The sequence below is a fragment of the Cebus imitator genome, unplaced genomic scaffold, assembly GCF_001604975.1.
Source record: "Cebus imitator isolate Cc_AM_T3 unplaced genomic scaffold, Cebus_imitator-1.0 Scaffold136, whole genome shotgun sequence".
Classification (NCBI taxonomy): domain Eukaryota; kingdom Metazoa; phylum Chordata; class Mammalia; order Primates; family Cebidae; genus Cebus; species Cebus imitator.
In genome coordinates this window covers 788,458-797,272 of record NW_016107451.1, presented here as the reverse complement: position 1 = coordinate 797,272, position 8,815 = coordinate 788,458, and the positions used below count along the sequence as shown (strand labels likewise).

General features: G+C 44.0%; 1 protein-coding gene and 1 pseudogene across 3 annotated transcripts in view; both read left to right on the top strand.

The window, feature by feature from the left end:
- Positions 1-8,815, top strand: part of SRR (serine racemase) — a 22,029-nt gene that overhangs the window by 3,721 nt on the left and 9,493 nt on the right. For 2 of the 3 annotated variants that reach the window (XM_037743159.1, XM_017541644.2), the window contains exon 1: positions 2,298-3,139. The exons of the other annotated variant lie outside the window; for it this stretch is intronic. The gene's annotated coding sequence lies outside the window, so the exon portion shown is untranslated. Of the gene's footprint in view, positions 1-2,297; positions 3,140-8,815 lie in introns of those variants that run through there. 3 annotated transcript variants of the gene reach the window in all.
- Positions 5,353-8,737, top strand: LOC108313282 (annotated as a pseudogene).

Genomic DNA, 8,815 nt, shown 5'->3' with positions numbered 1-8,815 from the left:
TTGACCAGGATGGTCTCGATCTCTTGACCTCGTGATCCACCCGCCTCGGCCTCCCAAAGTGCTGGGATTACAGGCGTGAGCCACCGCGCCTGGCGTTTTTTTTTTTTTTTTTAGATGAGTTTCGCTCTTACTGCCCAGGCTGGAGTGCAGTGGCAGGATCTTGGCTCACTACAACCTCCGCCTCCCAGGTTCAAGTAATTCTCTTCCTCAGCCTCCTGAGTAGCTGGGATTACAGGCACTCACCACCATGCCCAGCTAATTTTTTGTATTTTTAGTAGAGACAGAGTTTCACCATATTGACCAGACTGGTCTTGAACTCCTGACCTCAAGTGATCCACCCACCTCGACCTCCTAAAGTGCTAGGATTACAGGCCAGAGACACCGTGCTCAGCCCTGAATTCAATTTCTAAAAGAAATAATTGTACAGGTCACATTTACTGGGAACAAATTAATAAAACTAGTAATGAATAGCCACAAATTAAGCAAAAAATTCTAACAATTTGGAATTTTTTTTTAAACACCAATTTTTCTCATGTGCATGTTCAAAGAGTAAGCAGAGGGAAAAAAAAAAAAAAAAAGCACCAATTTTAGGCCAGGCCCGATGATTCACTCCTGTAATCCCAGCACTTTGGGAGACTGAAACAGGTGGATCACTTGAGGTCAGGAGTTCAAGACCAGCCTGGCCAACATGGGGAAAACCCGTCTCTACTAAAGATACACAAACTAAAGCCGGGAGAGGTGGCTCACACCTGTAATCCCAGCACTTTGGGAGGCTGAGATGGGCAGATCATGAGGTCAGGAGATAGAGACCATCCTAGCTAACACGGTGAAACCCCGTCTCTACTAAATACAAAAAATTAGCCGGGCATGGTGGCACGCACCCATAGTCCCAGCTACTCAGGAGGCTGAGGCAGGAGAATCGCTTGAACCCGGGAGGCAGAGGTTGCAGTGAGCCGAGATCGCGCCACTGCACTCCAGCCTGGACAACAGAGTGAGACTCCATCTCAAAAAAAAAAAAAAAGTACAAAAACTAGCTGGGCATGGTAGCACGTGCCTGTAATCCAGCTATTGCAGAGGCTGAGGCAGAAGAATTGCTTGAACCCAGGAGGTAGAGGCTGCAGTGAGCCAAGATTGTGCCACACTGCACTCCAGCCTAGGTAACAGATAAAGACTCTGTCTCAAAAACAAAACAAAAACACCAATTTTAAATAATTGATGGGTCGGCCGGGCGCGGTGGCTCAAGCCTGTAATCCCAGCACTTTGGGAGGCCGAGGTGGATCACGAGGTCAAGAGATCGAGACCATCCTGGTCAACATGGTGAAACCCCGTCTCTACTAAAAATACAAAACAATTAGCTGGGCATGGTGGCACGTGCCTGTAATCCCAGCTACTCAGGAGGCTGAGGCAGGAGAATTGCCTGAACCCAGGAGACGGAGGTTGCGGTGAGCCGAGATCGCGCCATTGCACTCCAGCCTGGGTAACAAGAGCGAAACTCCGTCTCAAAAAAAAATAATAATAATAATTGACGGGTCAAAAAAGAAAAAAAGACTAATATCTTGGATTACTTAGAAATTAAGATAATGAACACATTGTATAATGGAATCCATGCTTTTAAAGCAGTACTCATAGAAAAAGTATATAAGTAGCTAAATATGCTTTTATTATTTTTGTAAAGTAAAAATTAGTAAACTAAGCATTCAACAAAGATAGAAGACAAAGGAAAATGGCAGAATAAACAAAATCAGAAATAATTAAGGGAAAAAGAACTGTAAATAAATTGAAGAGTTCATTCAGAAATAAAACAGACACTAATATATACACATTTCTGGCAAAAAAATAATTTTTAAAAAAGGTACATCCTCTTGGATATCTCATAAACAATTCAGACTTAACTAATAAAATCTGATTTTTCTGTCAAATAGTTATTTCTTCGTCTGTTTTAAATCTCAACAAATCGTACCACCATTTAAGTCAAAACCCAGGAGTTATTCTTTTAAAAAAATTTTTTTGACTAGGCATGGTGGCTCACACTTGTAATCCCAGCACGTTGGGAGGCTGCCGCAGGTGGATCACCTGAGGTCAGGAGTTCGAGACCAGCCTGACCAACATGCTGAAATCCCATCTCTACTAAATATAAAAAATTAGCCAGGCGTGGTGGCGCACACCTGTAATCCCAGCTATTTGGGAGGCTAAGACAAGAGAATCGCTTGAACCCGGGAGGCGGAGGTTGCAGTGAGCCAAGATTGCACCATTGCACTCCAGCCTGGGCAACAAGAGCAAAACCCCATCTCAAAAAAAAAAAAGGTTGCAGAGGCAGGGTCTCCCTGTGTTCCCCAAGCTGGTTTCGAGTTCCTTGCCTTTGCCAGTCTTCCCACCTTGGACTTTCAAAGTGTTGGGATTACAGGTGTGGGCCACCATGCCTGGCCCAGGAGTTATTCTTCACACCTCTATCCTCCATTCAATCCGCTATCAGGATATGTCTCTTCTGTTCCTGTAATGAATATGTATGGAATCATCTCCCCAGCATTCTCCCCTTTATTTTCACTTGGAAAATGCCCTGTATTCCCACTCAGAAGTACTTTTTCTTTGTTTTCTTTCCTCCATTACTCCTTTATTTTGCTATTTTCCCCTCAGGTACAGATAATTGAGCCAGTCATGCTCATTTATTCACACTGTCATTAACAAGGCATTTCTCATTTTATCTTTTTTCTCTTCATTCCAGTTCCTACTCATGTTCCTTCCCTCCCTCCTTAGGTAGTCGGTCTCATGTGTTAGCTATATGTCTTTGAATATACATGTATCTTTGAATAATATATAGTGTTGTTTTATGTATGTATGTCTTTTAAATGTACCTAATTGATATTGTGTTTATCTCATTCTGTTTCTTTTTCATATTTATGTAAATACTTCTGACTACTGCATACTGTTTTCTTAAATGACCTCATACCCTGGCCACTGGTCCTGGGCCAAGATGGGCCAGAGTCCTTACCCAGAATTTTTTGAACTGAAACTGAGAAAGAAAATTCCCCTCCAATGTGGAAACCATAAAATGTAAAACATACGAGCTGTCAGCAGCCATGTGCCACAGTTCCACATAGAACCAACCGGTCTGCAGTGAAACAGAAGCCGACCTGCAGAGGTGAGAGACTAAGAGCCTGGGAAGCTCTCAAATCCCTGGTTCCAGTTGTTTCTGATGCTCCATATTCCTGCCCTTACCATGGTTTGTCAACTGTTCATGGATTCCATGAGCTAGTAAATCGCAACACCTTCATCTTCTGCCTTCTAAGGTAGTTCAGATTAAATTCTCTCTTCTGCAACTAAGAGGACTATTTACAACATCCAAAATATATCTTGTTTTTGATACTGAGTTTTTTGTTTTCTGTGTTTTTTTTTTGTTACTGTCTACATTCCTAGATGTAGACAGGGTCTACATCTAGGAATGGAATTGCTAGCTCATAGGATGATTCTGTGTTCAATTTTTGAGGAAGCACCATACCTTTTACCATAGAACTATCACTACAGGCACCCGCCACCACACACGGCTAATTTTTGTATGTTTGGTAGAGACAGGGTTTCACCATGTTGCCCAGGATGGTCTTGAACGCCTGAGTTCAAGCAATCTGCCCGTCTCAGCCACCTAAAGTGCTGGTATTATAGGTGTGAGCCACTGTGCCCTGCCAAGGGGGCTTAATTGACATTTATTCGTAAAAATATTGATTCTTCAGGCCTGGCACGGTTTTTTGGGGGCTTTTAAAATTTTTTTTTTGAGACAGAGTCTCACTCTGTCACCCAGGCTAGAGTGCAGTGGCACAGTCATGGCTCACTGCAACCTTCGCCTCCCAGGTTCAAGTGATTTGTCTGCCTCAGCCTCCCAAGTAGCTGGGACTACAGGTGCATGCCACCACTTCCGGCTTTTTGGTTTTTTTTGAGATGCAGTCTTGATCTGTCACCCAGGCTGCAGTGCAGTGGCAGGATCTCGGCTGACTGCAACCTCTGCCTCCCAGGTTCAAGTGATCCTCCTGCCTCAGCTTCCCAAGTAGCTGGAACTACAAACATGTGCTACCACACCCGGCTAATTTTTGTATTTTTAGTAGAGACAGGGTTTCACCATATTGGCCAGGCTGCTCTTGAACTCCTGAGCTCAAGCAATCCACCCACCTCAGCCACCCAAAGTGCTGGGATTACAGGCGTAAGCCACAGCGCCCAGCAATTTTTGCTTTTTTTTTAAATGGAGACGGGATTTCACCATGTTAGTCAGTCTGGTCTCAAACTCCTGACCTCAAGTCTGCTTGCTTTGGCCTCTAAAAGTGCTGGGATTACAGGCATGAGCCACCACACCCAGGCAACAGTTTTTGAGAGACAGGGTCTTGCTCTCTCAGTGGTACAATCATACTCACTGCAGCCTTGAACTCCTGAGTTTTAGTAATCCTCCTGCCACCGTGCCCAGCCAAGGAGGCATATTTGACATTAAAAAAAAATATTGAGTCTTCAGGCCTGGCATGGCGGCTCATGCCTATAATCCCAGCACTTTGGGAGGCTGAGGCAGGTGGATCACTTGAGCTCAGGAGGTCCAGACCAGCCTGGACAACATGGCAAAACCTTCTCTCTACAAAGCATACAGAAATTAGCCAGGCATGGTGGCACGATGCACCTGTGGTCCCAGCTACCCGGGAGGCTGAGGTGAGAGGATTGCTTGAGCCTGGGAGACAGAGGTTGCAGTAAGCTGAGATCATGCCAATGCACTCCAGCCTGGACAACAGAGTGAGACCCTGTCTCAATAAATAAATAATGCCCCCAATTCATTTATACATCTTTACAGTGGAATTTCTGGCAACTTTGATAAAGGAATTCTAAAGTTCACTTGGAAGAATTGATGTGTGAGAAAAGCCAATGAATTTTAGAAAGAGTAATCAAGGGAGAATTTATTAATATAGTGTGTAATAGGAAAAGGAGGCCAGGCGCGGTGGCTCACACCTGTAATCCCAGCACTTTGGGAAGCCTAGGTGGGTGGATCACAAGGGCAGGAGATCAAGACCAACCTGGCGCAGATGGTGAAACCCTGTCTCTACTAAAAGAAAAATACAAAATTTAGCGGGGTACGGTGGCACGCAACTGTTATCCCAGCTACTTAGGAGGCTGAGACAGGAGAATCGCTTGAACCCAGGTGGCGGAGGTTGCAGTGAGCCGAGATTGCACCATTCCACTCCAGTCTGGGTGACAGAATGAGAATCCATCTCAAAAAAAAAAAAAGAAAAGGAAAAAGAATTGGCAGTCTGGCCAATGAAACAAAATACAATAGCCCAAGCATTCATAGAAATTTAATTTTTGATAAACATAGCATTTCAGAGGAAAATGATTCCATCAGTAAATGGTGTGTAAAGATTAAGAAGGCCGGGTGTGGTGGCTCATACTTGTAATCTCAGCACTTTAGGGGGCCGAGGCAGGAGGATCACTTGAGCTTAGGGGTTTGAGACCACCATGGGCAACACAGCAAGATGTCCTCTCTACTAAACTAAAATTTTTTAAAAGTAGCCAGATATGCTGGTGCACACTCATAGTCCCAGCTACTTGGGAGGCTGAGGTGGGAAAACCACTTGAGCCCAAGATTTTGAGGCTACAGTGAGCCACAATTGAGCCACGGTATGCCAGCCTGAACAACAGAGTGAGACCTTGTCTCAGAAAAAAATGTTCAATCACTAGTAATTAATGTCACTTAAAACTACCAGACATAATTAAATTGACATAAAAATGATATAGCAAGGATGAAGAATATAGGCATTCCATTGAAACTGCCGTAGGGAGTGCAAATTGATGTAAGATAGGACCCTGCTAGAGATCCGTTTGGCAGTGGTTATCAAATGTCTCAGCAATGTGCACACCTTTTGATACAAAATACCATTTGGTGGAATCTACCCTAAGGACTCAACAAAAGTACACAAAAACCTAGCAACAAGGCTATCCATTACATCATTATTATAGCCAACAACAACAGGAAAGCCAAATGTTCATTTGAGTTATGTAAAATTAAAATTAAGATTTTTTTTCTTTTTTAAGAGACAGCGTCTTGCTTACATTTCCCAGGCCACAGTACAGTGGCTATTCATAGGCACGATCATAACGCACCCCTGAGCTCAAGCAAGCCTCCTGCCTCAGCCTCCCAAGTAGCTGGGACTACCAGCATGTGTCATTGCACCCAGCTAAATTACCGTGTTTTTGTAAAAGAAGTACTATTAAGTCATTTTAAAAGTTGGATAAATGGGTTGGGAGTGGTGGCTCACACCTGTAATACCAGCACTTTGGGAGGCTGAGGCGGGTGGATCACCTAAGGTCAGGAGTTCAAGACCTGCCTGGTTAATATGGTGAAACCCCCACCTCTACTAAAAATATAAAAATTAGGTGGGTGTGGTGGCAGGCATCTGTAATCCTAGCAACTCAGGAGGCTGAGGTAGGAGAATTGTGTGAACCCCAGGAGGCAGAGGTTGCAGTGAGCCTCAATCGTGCCACTGGACTCCAGCCTGGGTGATAGGGCAAAACTCTCTCAAACAAACAAAGTTGGATAAACGTACTTATTGGCTGGGCACAGTGGCTCATGCCTGTAATCCCAGCACTTTAAGAGGCTGAGGCCGGTGGATCATGAGGTCAGGAGTTCAAGATCAGCCTGGCCAAAATAGTAAAACCCCGTCTCTACTAAAAAGATGCAAAAATTAGCCAGGCATGGTGGTATGCGCCTATAATCCCAGCAATTTGAGAGGCTGAGGCAGAGAATTGCTTGAACCTGGGAGGCAGAGATTGTAATGCGCCACTCTCATGCCACTGTACTCCAGCCTGGGTGACAGAGCAGGACTCCGTCTTTAAAAAAAGAGTACTTGTTGATAACATTAATTGATATTCATATTATTGTCTGACAGAAACAAGTTACCAAGCCTATCAAAAAGTTTTGTCTGCATATGTATTTGGGCCTGGAAAGGTAAACCACTAGATAACAATTGTCCTTAGGTACGAAGGTTTAGTGGCTATTTTTGTGTTAGTCTTGTGTCTCTGTATTTTCAGATTAACTTCTTTCTTTTTGAGATGGAGTCTCGCTGTGTCACCAGGCTGGAGTGTAGTTACAAGATCTTGGCTCACTGCAACCTCTGCCTCCTAGGTTCAAGCAATTCACCTGGCTCAGCCTTCCAAGTAGCTGGGACTACAGGTGCGCATCACCACGCCCAGCTAATTTTTGTATTTTTAGTAGAGACGGGGTTTCACCGTGTTGGCCAGGATGGTCTCATCTCTTGTCCTTGTGACCCGCCCGCCATGGCCTCCTAAAGTGCTGGGATTACAGGCTTGGGTCACTGCACCTGACTATTAACTTGGTTTTCTAATGAACATAGATTCTTTTGTAATAAGGAAAAATAGAGAAACTTCATATTTAACTGCTACAATAAACACAGTGGAAAGTGGAAGGTTAATGTAGTTATTGAAAATTATAATTGTGCCGGGCTCGGTGGCTCACGCCTGTAATCCCAACACTTTGGGAGACTAGGTGGGCAGATCACCTGAGGTCAGGAGTTCGAGACCATCCTGACCAATATGGTGAAACCCCACCTTTAAGAACTTAGAGGAGAAATCTGCTACTCCTCCTCCAGCAGAACCTGTTTCTCTGCCACAAGAACCACCAAAGCCAAGAGTTGAAGCTAAACCAGAAGTTCAATCTCAGCCACCTCGTGTGCGTGAACAGCGACCTAGGGAGCGACCTGGTTTCCCCCCTAGAGGACCAAGACCAGGCCGAGGAGATATGGAACAGAATGACTGACAACCGTAGAATAATTCGCTATCCAGATAGTCATCAACTTTTTGTTGGTAACTTGCCACATAATATTGATGAAAATGAACTGAAGGAATTCTTCATGAGTTTTGGAAACGTTGTGGAACTTCGCATCAATACCAAGGGTGTTGGGGGAAAGCTTCCAAATTTTGGCTTTGTGGTTTTTGATGACTCTGAACCAGTTCAGAGAATCTTAATTGCAAAACCGATTATGTTTCGAGGAGAAGTAACATTTAAATATGGAAGAGAAAAAAACAAGAGCTGCAAGAGAGCCAGAAACCAGAGGTGGTGGTGATGATCCCAGGGATATTAGGCGCAATGATCAAGGTCCTGGTGGTCCACGTGGAATTGTGGGTGGCGGAGTGATGTGTGATCGTGATGGAAGAGGACTTCCTCCAAGGGGTGGCATGGCACAGAAACTTGGCTCTGGAAGAGGAACCGGGCAAATGGAAGGCCGCTTCACAGGACAGCGTCGCTGAAGCTCCACTGTTGGCAGAGTCTTGGCAGTGGTACAATATTCATCATGTTTGCATTCTTGTTAATTTTTTTTTTTTTGGCTTTGGAATGTGACACAGCCTTTTTGATCATTTCTTTGACGTGAAAAGCATCTTTTGGTTATCAGTTAAATTGAGGTGGACATTATTTCCCCATTTTCACAACAGGATTCACATTGTTAATTTATAAATCTAGACTTGGAGAATTAAGGACTGAGAACTGACCATATTTTAAACTATCTATGACAAAATGAACTTAAAAGGACATGCCCACTGAATTCAGATCCTTTGAGTCAAAAAAAAATCTGCTGCTGCACATTTTCTTTAAGTGTTAACTGTTTCTGCCTGTTAATGTTGGGAATACAAATAGTGCAATTTGTGAAATTGGAGAATCTTGCCTTTTTCTTGGCTCCCCCCAAAAACACAAACAAACAGAAACTTGTTATGCACTCATCAAAATGCACTAACGGGGCCGGGCGCGGTGGCTCAAGCCTGTAATCCCAGCACTTTGGGA